The following is a 10,559-nucleotide window of genomic DNA, read 5'->3' on the forward strand; positions in this document are numbered from 1 at the left end:
CCCCCCCCCCCCCCCCCCGCCTAGTTCTGTTCTTCCCTGCCATAGGCTCAAAGCAGTTCTTTATTCATTAACAGTAACCACAGCATACAGAGGGAAATCCCACATCAATCCCTGACTCTCTCCTGATCTCCTTTAGTCCTATCCTGTGATCTGACTTCGCCTAATTTCTGAGGGCTCTACTGGGCCTGCCTACCCTCTAACCAAAGAGCTATATGTTATGAATACCATTGGTTAATAAAGAAGCTGTCTTGAGCCTGTGATAGGGTAGAATAGAACTAGGTGGGGAAAACTAAACTAAATGCTGGGAGAAAGGAGGTGGAGTCAGAGAGAAACCATGTAGCCCAGCCAGAGACAGACGCCAGTAGGAATCTTGCCGATAAGCCACAGCCGTGTGGTGATACAGATTACTAGAAATGGGTTAAATTATGATGTAAGAGTTAGCCAATAAGAAGTTAGAGCTAATGGGCCAAGCAATGATTTAATTAATACAGTTTCTGTTGTGATTATTTTGGTTCTGGGCAGCTGGGACAAAGAAGTGGCCTTACTACAACAAAGAGCCAGTCCAGCAGGCACCAACACCATCCTCCCTGAACCCTGAAAGATATACCCTTCCTGACTCAGCCCCTACATGGCCCTGCAAGGTCTTCTGGAGACTGAGTTCATGAGTGACCTCTGACAGGTGGGAAGGCCAACAGACCACAAGGATGGAAAGGAACCATTGTTTCTGCACTGGACCTAGCAACTGTACACAGTCAGACCCTTGACTCTAGGCTGGACATGAAAGGTGCGTATATGCCCATGATCTCTGCATTTGGGAGGCTGGGGCAAGAGGATGGAGAGTCTCAGGCCAGCCTGGGCTACATAAGAGGCATGCTTCTGTTGTCGACTGCAGGTAGGAATTCCCACATGCCTTTCACCAGCTTCCTCCAATATTAAAATACTGTGTTGTGTAACCAGAACACAAGCCTGCAAGCCAACACAGTAGCACGGACAGAAGGCCACAGGCCAGTTTATAGCTCGTATTCGTGTTTCCTCAGCTTTCCCACAGAGTGCCAAGGCCTCAAAAGATGCTAAGTTCTGTCAGACACACAAAGCCACGTGTCGTTTGATTCTATAAGCATGAAGCGGCCAGAAAAGGCAAATGATACTACTATAGGCGGTGCAAAAATCATTCTGTGATTCCCTGGGGCTGAGAGCCTTGGGTGGCTACAGTGTTGGCGTGTGTGCAACACTGGAGGGTGGACTTAGGGCTTTGCACATCTTCAGTAGGTGTTTTACACATCATCTTCAGCAAGTGTTTCACCATTCAGCTATGTCCCCAGGCCATTTTTTTACCTTACGTTTTCGGCAGGATCACTAAGTGTCTGAGGTTGGCCTTAAACTCACTCTGGCTCAGGCAGGACCTTGATCTGTGCTCTTCCCCTCAGCTGGGATTATTGACATTCACCAAAAAAGGCCCATGACCATTTTAAAAGACCAAGGAAGGTGTGGTGGCACACTCCCTTAATCTAGCACTTGGGAGGCAGAGGCAGGCAGATCTCAGTGAGTTCGAGGCCAGCCTGGTCTACAAAGAGAGTTCTAGGACAGCCAAGACTATAATACAAAGAAACTCTGTCTCCAAAAACCAAACTTCTTCCCCCAAAAAAGAATGTGTTCTTTTCATCCAGGCCTTCTTCCCCAGATGCCAAGCTTTTAAAAAATAAGAATATAGTTACCGACCCCAGTTATTAGTACTGATGTAGCTTAGTCACTAATCTGTGCATTGTTCCTTTTCATTACTAGAGGCAAGCTAGTTTATAGAGAAAAGGGCTTTTGTTACGGACACAGAGTCCAAATAGTCCACATAGTTCCAAAATACAGGCTGCTGGGGGCTAGGAGCTACAGGGGCGCTGTGTCTCACTGCAGCATGAGTGTATGTGTATCTGCATGTTCAGCGTCCATGTGCTTCTCTGTGTGGTCACACTACCTTCCCTTTCTTTATGAAGCTTCGAGGGTTCAATCCTGAGGGATCCACTCTCACAAGCAGATCTAACCTAATCATGTCCCGAGGCCTCGCCACTAGATACAGTAACCTGGTTAGCATCTTACTCTCTGACACTGAGCACAGGGCTCTGAGAATCAGACTCTTGCATGACCTTGGAGGGAACACATGTCTATAGCGTAGACCATATTCAAAGTTCCACAGTTACCTCAGAGTGTCCTTTTTCTAGTCCATTGTATTTCGCTGAAATGTGTCCTTACATCCTAAGTGAGATACAAATCCTCCGTCTGGATTTGGTTTTTGTGGGGACAGAGTCTCTCTTTGTAGTGGGGATGGCCTGGAACTCATAGAGATCTGCCTGCCTCTCAAGTGCTGGGACTACATGTGTGTGTCCCCACACCTGGCCTTTGTTTTTATGCTCTTGATACTGTCTAGTGTCTTTGATATTGAGTGCATTCAATAATTTCAGGACGGAGTGGTGTGAGGCAAAATTTCATGTACGAATGGATCCCAGGCTGGCCCCAAACTCACAATGTAATCAACTGAGTATTACTTCAACTCCTGACCTTCCTGCTTCTACCTCCCAAATGCTGGGCTCACCAGCATTTGCTACCATGTTTGGTTGCACACATTGGTTTTATTTTGTTTTGTTTTGTTTGTGATACAGGGTTTAGTAGTAGTATGATATTAAGCTCTTTTGGGGAGTCCATCACTCACAAATGAATCACACACGGGGTCTTTTGTTGTTGTTTGTTTTTTATTTTTAATTTTTTCGAGACAGGGTTTCTCCATGTATCTCCAGCTGTCTTGGAACTCACTATGTATCTAGGATGGCTTTGAACTCTTACAGATTGCCTGCCTCTGCCTCCCTCTGCCTCCCTGAGTGCTGGGATTAAAGGCGTGCAATACCACCACCTGGCAGGAGTCTTAGTCTTATTTATAAACATCCAGCCATGACTTGTTTCTTGGCTGCTTTTCTTTTCTACCCCACCACCCCCCCACCCACCCCCACCCCGCGAGACAGCGTTTCTCTGTAGCTTTGGCGCCTGTCCTGGAACTAGCTCTTGTAGGGCAGGCTGGCCTCAAACTCAGAGAACCGCCTGCCTCTGCCTCCCGAGTGCTGGGATTAAAGGTGTGTGCTACTACCTCCCGGCTCTTGCCTGATTTTCTTAACTTAAATCACCCCATCTACTTTTTGTCTCTGGGCTTTTCCTGTTCTCGTCTTACTTCTTTAAATCTTACTCCATGGATTGCTGTGTAGCTGTGTGGTTGACCCCTGATATCCTCCTCCTCCTCAGGCTACTTCTCCGAACCCCAGATTTCTCCTACTATATATTCTCTCTGCCTTCCAGCCCCCCCTATCCTTTCTCCTGCCTCGATACTGGCCATTCTACACAGCTAAGTATCACAACTTTACGGAGTTAAACAAATGCAGCATAAACAAAAGTAACACACCTTAAAATAATATTACCAACAAAATTTCTCTGTGTAGCCCTGACTGTCCTGGAACCCATGTGAAGACACAGCTGATCTTGAACTCAGAGATCTGTCTGCCTCTGCCACCAGAGTGCTGGGATTAAAGGCCTGTACCGACACACCCAGCTGTTTGTTTGTTTGTTTGTTTGTTTTTTTAATATTAAACCAACTTTCCTTTCTTGCTGTCATTGCTATCTGGTCATGGTATATAATTATTATTTTTAAATTTTATTGATTTTTATTGAGTTTTACATTTTTCTCTGCTCCCCTCCTTCCCTCGCCCCTCCCCTTCAACCCTCTCCCATGGTCCCCATGCACCCAATTTACTTAGGAGATCTTGTCTTTTTCTACTTCCCATGTAGATTAGATTGATGTATGTCTCTCTTAGGGTCCTCATTGTTGTCTAGGTGCTCTGGGATTGTGATTTGTGGGCTAGTTTTCTTTGCTTTATGTTTAAAAACCACTTATGTGTGAGTACATGTGATAATTGTCTTTCTGGGTCTGAGTTACCTCACTCAAAATGATGTTTTCTAGCTCCATCCATTTGCCTGCAAATTTCAAATTTCATGAGTTCTTTGTATATTTTGGAGATCAGACCTTTGTCTGATGTGGGGTTGGTGAAGATCTTTTCCCATTCTGTAGGCTGTCATTTTGCCTTGATGACGGTGTTCTTTGCTTTACAGAAGCTTTTTAGTTTCAGGAGTTCCCGTTTATTAATTGTTTCTCTCAGTGTCTGTGCTCCTGGGGTTCTATTTAGGAAGTGGTCTCCTGTGCCAATGCGTTTGAGTGTACTTCCCACTTTCTCTTCTATGAGGTTCAGTGTGGCTGACTTTATGTTGAGGTCTTTGATCCATTTGGACTTGAGTTTTCTTAATTAAATCATCTGAAGTGGAAGACCCACTCACTTCTAATCTGAATATTTGTTTCTATTTTGTTGATTTCGGCTCTCAATTTTATTGTTTCTTGCCGTCTAGTTCTCTTGGGTCAGTTTGCTTCCTTTTGTTCCAAAGTTTTCAGATGTTCTGTTAATTCACTAGTGTGGGATTTTTCCAGCTTCTTTATGTAGGCATTTAATGCTATGAACTTCCCTCTTAATACTGCTTTCATTGTGTCCCATAAATTTGGGCATATTGTGTGGTCATTTTCATTGAATTTTAGGAAGTCTTTAATTTCTCCCTTGACCCACTGATGATTCAGGTGAGCAGAGATTAATTTCCATGTGTTTGTGGGCTCTATGGAATTAGTATTGCTGTTGAATTGTAATTTTAAGCCATCGTGATCTGATAAGATACATGGGATTATTCCAGTTTTTTGTATTTGTTGAGGTTTGTTTTGTTACTGAGTATGTGGTCAGTTTTAGAGAAGGTTCCATGAGGTGCTGAGAAGAAGGTATATTCTTTTATGTTTGGATGGAATGTTCTATAGATGTCTGTTAAGTCCAGTTGAGTCATAACATCTGTTAGTTCCCTTATTTCTCTGTTAATTTTTTGTCTGACTGACCTGTCCAGTGGTGAGAGTGGAGTGTTGAAGTCTCCCACTATTAATGTGTAGGGCTTAATGTATAATTTAAGCTTTAGAAGTGTTTCTTTTACATAAGAGGGTGTCCTTGTCTTTGGAGCATAGATGTTCAGTATTGAGATTTCCTCTTGATGGATTTTTCCTGTGATGGATTTTTTCTGTGACTGATATGAAATGTCCTTCTTTGTCTCTTTTGATTGATTTTAGTTTGAATTATATTTTGTTAGATATTAGGATAGCTACACTGCTTGTTTCTTAGGTCCATTTGATGGAAAAATTTTTTCACAACCCTTTACTTTGAGGCGATGTCCGTCTTTGAGGTTGAGGTGTGTTTCTTGTATGCAGAAGGATGGATACTGTTTTTTGTATCCAATCTGTTAGCCTATGCCTTTTTATAGGTGATTTGAGTCCATTTACATTAAGGGATATTAATGACCAATGATTGATATCTCCTGTTAATTTAGTTTTCATTGTTGGTGATGTTAATTTGTGTGGTTTTCCCTTTTTTGGGATTTGCTGCTATGACACCATCAGTTGTCTGTGTTTTTGTTATGTACCCAACTTCCTTGTTTTGGAGTTTTCCTTCTAGTACTTTGTGTAGGGTTTGTGGCTAGGTATTGGTTAAATCTGGTTTTGTCATGGACTATCTTATTTTGTCCTTCTATGGTGTCTTTGTTATTCTCTCTGGTCTCCTCTGTAGGGATCCAACCATGGGTTTACTTGTGTTTTGGGGGAAGGGGAGATGAAGGTCTTTCATAGCCCTGGCTGGAATTTACTTCACAACCTAGGATGACTTTGAACTCCTGGTCTTTTTGCCTCTGCCTCCCAAGTGTTGGAATCACAGGTGTTCCCACCATGCCTGGCTTTTATTTGATGCTGGGGATTGAACCCAGAGCTTCACACAAACTTGCCACTAAATGAGCCACATTCTAACCCACTCAATGGCCATTCATGATAATGAATCATAACTTGAATTGAGCATCCTTCCAACAGTTACCCCACCAGGGAGTGGCCTTGGAGTTCTCCCTGAAACAACCAGAATCCCACTTTGATGTAGTAATCTGATGGTTCTCAGATTAAGAGGTATCAGAGTAAGAAGAATCTCAGTTGCTTCCCACTGTGGAAAGGATTTGATCATCCCTGGGTATTCACCAAGGATTTGTTCCAGGACCTGGTGTGGGAGAATGCTCTGTATTCTGTCAATTATATTTTAAATAAATGCTGATTGGCCAGTAGCCAGGCAGGAAGTATAGGCGGGACAGCCATGCAAGAAGTAGAGGCAGGGTGACAAGAACAGGAGAATTCTGGGAAGAAGGAAGCCCATTCCTCCGCAGTCCTGGCCCCACCACAGAAAAAGCAAGATGTGACTGTCTTGCTGAAAAGGGTACTGAGCCATGTGGCTAACATAGACAAGAATAATGGGCTAATATACGTTATAAGAGTTAATAAGAAACCTGAGCTAATGGGCCAATCAGTTTATAACTAATGTAGACCTCTGTGTGAGTTCTTTGGGACTTAAGGATTGTGGGAACCAGGCAGGACAGAAACCCCAACAACAAGGACCTTCCTTGGATGTCAAAATCTGGAAACATGTAAGTCTTGAGTAAAATGGGGTAGTGTTTACATAAGCTATATACACCCTCCTGTAGACTTTAAACCATGTCTAGATGGCTTATAATTCTTTCTTTTTATTCTTTTTGGTTTTTTGAGACAAGGTTTCTCTGTGTATCCGTGGCTGTCCTGGAACTCACTCTTTAGATCAGACTGGTTTTGAACTCATAGAGATCCACCATTCTCTGCCTCTGTCTCCCAGAGGCTGGGATTAAAGGCATGAACTACCACCGCCCAGCTGGTTTATAATTTTTAATACAACATCAACATTATATAAATACTTTTATTGTTCAGGGGAATAAAGACCAGGAAAAGGGTTCTGCATGTGTCTGGTACAGAGGCAAGTTTTTGTTTTCCTTTTTTTTTTTTTTTTTTTTTTTTTTTTTTTTTTGGTTTTTCGAGACAGGGTTTCTCTGTGGCTTTGGAGCCTGTCCTGGAACTAGCTCTTGTAGACCAGGCTGGCCTCGAACAGACAGAGATCCTCCTGCCTCTGCCTCCTGAGTGCTGGGATTAAAGGTGTGCGCCACCATCGCCCAGCAAGTTTTTGTTTTCTGAATAGCTGTCATTCAAGGTTGGCTAGATCCTCACATCTGGAACCCATGTATACAAGAAGTCTCTACTTTTCAAAAATTGTATTGTGAGCCAGGTATGGATGAAGGCAAGTGGATCGTAGGTACAAGGCCACCCTGGGCTACATAGTGAGACTTTGTCAATGGCAGAGCTCTTGTTTAACACCACAAGGCTCTAGTTTTGATCCTCAACACCATAAAAAAATAACAAAAACAAACCCCCAAGATATTATTGTATCTAGGAAGGAAGACTCAGTATCACCCTTGAAAGATGCAAAGTAGCTGGGTGGTGGGTGCGCACATCTTTAATCCCAGCACTTGGGAGGCAGAGGCAGGCGGATCTCTGTGAAGTTCGAGGCCAGCCTGGTCTACAGATCGAGGTCCAGTACAGCCTCCAAAACTACACAGAGAAACCCTGTCTCAAACAAACAAGATGCAAAGGATGGGTGGTTACCGTCATGACCTCAGTTCTTTCACCATCTCACTCCTGTGAGAAGCAAGCAGGCTCTATCTAGTAGTGGGTTGCTGCAGACCCAGTCAAGTAGATGCTGGGCTCCAACTTCAGGGCTGCGTGTGGTTACAGACTATGATATTCAGCTATTGATGAGTTCCTGTCTCATCTCATCTAAAACCATCTCTCATCAGACAAGGCACCTTCCTGTGGAATGAACAGTCTTCCAAGTTTACAGTCTTGCCTGACAACTGTTCATGCTAATGTTTGTTTTAAGATCAGGTTTATCTCATGCTAGTCTTGGACTTTCTATGTAGCCTAGGATGGCCTTGAACTTCTGGCTCTTCTGTTCATCTGGTTTATATGATGTAATGATCAAACCTATGGATTCATGCATAGCTATCCTGCAACCTCTCTTTTGGTTGTTTGGGTGTGTGGTTTTGTTTTGAAAACGGGGTTTATCTGCATAGCCCTAACTGCCTTGAAACTCAATATAAGACGAAGATGGTGTCCAATTTATGGCAATCCTCCTGCCTCTGAGTGCAGGATTACAAGTGTGTGCCATCACACATGACTCCAAGATTATTTTAGTTTGGAGGAAATGGACTCTCTAGCATCTATCTGGGCCATTACGTTGATGGTGTCATGTTAATTGACGTGATGGGCAAGGAGTACTGCATCCATTGGAGGTCTTGATAAGAACCAAAGCACCGCAGACCATTCAGGGCCCCAGGCCTGGTCTCCCAGTGAGGCCCACCACCTTGGCAATGCCAGGTGCCTCCTTAAAGGAAAGGCAAGCTATTGGGCTTTTTACTGCCTACCACTGAAAATGGCGCATAAGACATGGGCTCGTTGGGTTCAGAAGGTGTTAGATTTCACATTTGGGATTCCCACAGTGACTCACTTAGGCATGAGACAAGGCAGTCAACTGTGTGTGGGGCTCAGTGCAAGACCTTTGAGCTCGGCGGTGGTGGCGCACACCTTTAATCCCAGCACTCGGGAGGCAGAGGCAGGTGGATCTCTGTCAGTTTGAGGCCAGCTTAGTCTACAAGAGCTAATTCCAGGAGAGGCTCCAAAGCTACAGAGAAACCCTGTCTCTAAAAACAAAAACAAAAAAAGAAAAGAAAGAAAGAAAAGAAAGGGCTTTGTGTTCGTGCTGGGCGTGATGGTGCGCACTAATTCCAGCATTTGGGAGGCAGAGGCAAGTGGATTTGTTTAAAAGTTATTTTTGTGGAGCCAGGCAGTGGTGCCACAGGTTTTTAATCCCAGCACTAGGGAGGCAGGTGGATCTCTGTGAGTTCGAGGCCAGCCTGGTCTACAAGAGCTAGGTCCAAGACAGGCTACAGAGCTACAGAGAAACCCTGTCTCTAAAATAAACAAACAAACGAAAAGATTATTTTTGTGTATTTGGGTCTGCATGTGTATCTGTGCACCACGTGCCTATGGAGACCAGAAGAGGGCATTGGATCCTCGGGAACAGGAGTTTTAGAAGGTTGTGAGCTGCCATGTGGGTGCTGGGAAGTGAACCCCATTTTCTGGAAGAACAGCTGGCGCTCTTAATCACTGAGTCATCTCTCCAGCCCAAAACAAAATTTCCTTTTCTCACTATGTAGCCCCAGCTGGCCTAGAACTCTGAACTTAACCTCTGTCTCCTGAGTGTTGGGATTCAAGGGTGCACACAACCCTTGTTTGTTTGTAGTCAGGGTTTCCCAGTAGCTGTGGAATCAGTCCTAGAGCTCGCTCTGTAGACCGGGCTGGCCTGGAACTCACAGAGATCTGCCTGCCTCTGCCTCCCAAGTGCTGGGAGGGATTAAAGGTGTGCACCCCCCCCACCAAATTTAATCCTAGCAAGTTAATTTTTATATTCGAGCCAAGTAACTTTTTCTAACTCTCAGATCAGCATGGCAGTCTCCCACGTTAGCTTATGAAGCTCTATAACTGTGGTATCTTTCTGTTGCTTACAAACTGTTCAAGAAAATCACCTTAGAAACTGGGGAACATAGTTCAGCCGAGAGTGCTTGCTTAACATGTTTGAAGCGCTGGGTTTGACACTTGACAGAGCAATTCTGATGGCCCAAGCCTGTAATCCTAGTAATCGGGAAGTCGGGACTGAAGGATCAGAAGTTTTTTTTTTGTTTTTATTTATTATGTTGGACTCTAGCGTCCAAACACCAAGGAGGAGTCGCCCCCAGAGACCACCTCACACACCACAGCCGATGTAAAAGCATGAGGATTTTATTAATTCTGTCATGACAGGGTCTCTCAGCATTCGGGAAGCCGAGAGACCTCGAATAGCTGGCACAGGCTACTTTTAAAGGAGAAGGCCACAGAAGCAAGGGGGGTTGTGATTGGCTTATCCAAAAGGGCTATTACCAATAATTGACTGGAGAGCTGTTGCCAGATCAGATGAGGTAAGAGGTCATTTTGACCCCGTTTCCCAGGGGACTGAACCAAAACATACATATATGGGCATATATGTTCAGGAACTGAGTACGTGCATGTGTAGCTGTTAGGTCCTTGGTTCCCAGGGGAGGAGGGCAAGTACTATGGCATGGAGGCTGAGAGGATTCAGAATTGTCAGAAATTGCTTCAGAATTGTCTTAAAGTCTTGCAATTATAGTGTTCTGTCTGTATGTATGCCCGCAGGCCAGAAGAGGGCGCCAGATCTCATTACATATGGTTGTGAGGGGCTGGAGAGATGGCTTAGTGGTTAAGAGCATTACTTCCTCTTCCAAAGGTCCTGAGTTCAATTCCCGGCAACCACATGGTGGCTCACAACCATCTGTAATGATGTCTGGTGCCCTCTTCTGGCCTGCAGATATACACACAGACAGAATATTGTATACATAATAAATAAATGTTTAAAAAAAAACAAAACATATGGTTGAGAGCCACTATGTGGTTGCTGGGACTTGAACTCAGAACCTCTGGAAGAGCAGCCAATGCTCTTAAC

The sequence above is a fragment of the Alexandromys fortis genome, unplaced genomic scaffold (assembly GCF_014885135.2).
Source record: "Alexandromys fortis isolate MF-2015 unplaced genomic scaffold, M_Fortis_MF-2015_v1.1 scaffold_99, whole genome shotgun sequence".
In the NCBI taxonomy this organism is placed as follows: domain Eukaryota; kingdom Metazoa; phylum Chordata; class Mammalia; order Rodentia; family Cricetidae; genus Alexandromys; species Alexandromys fortis.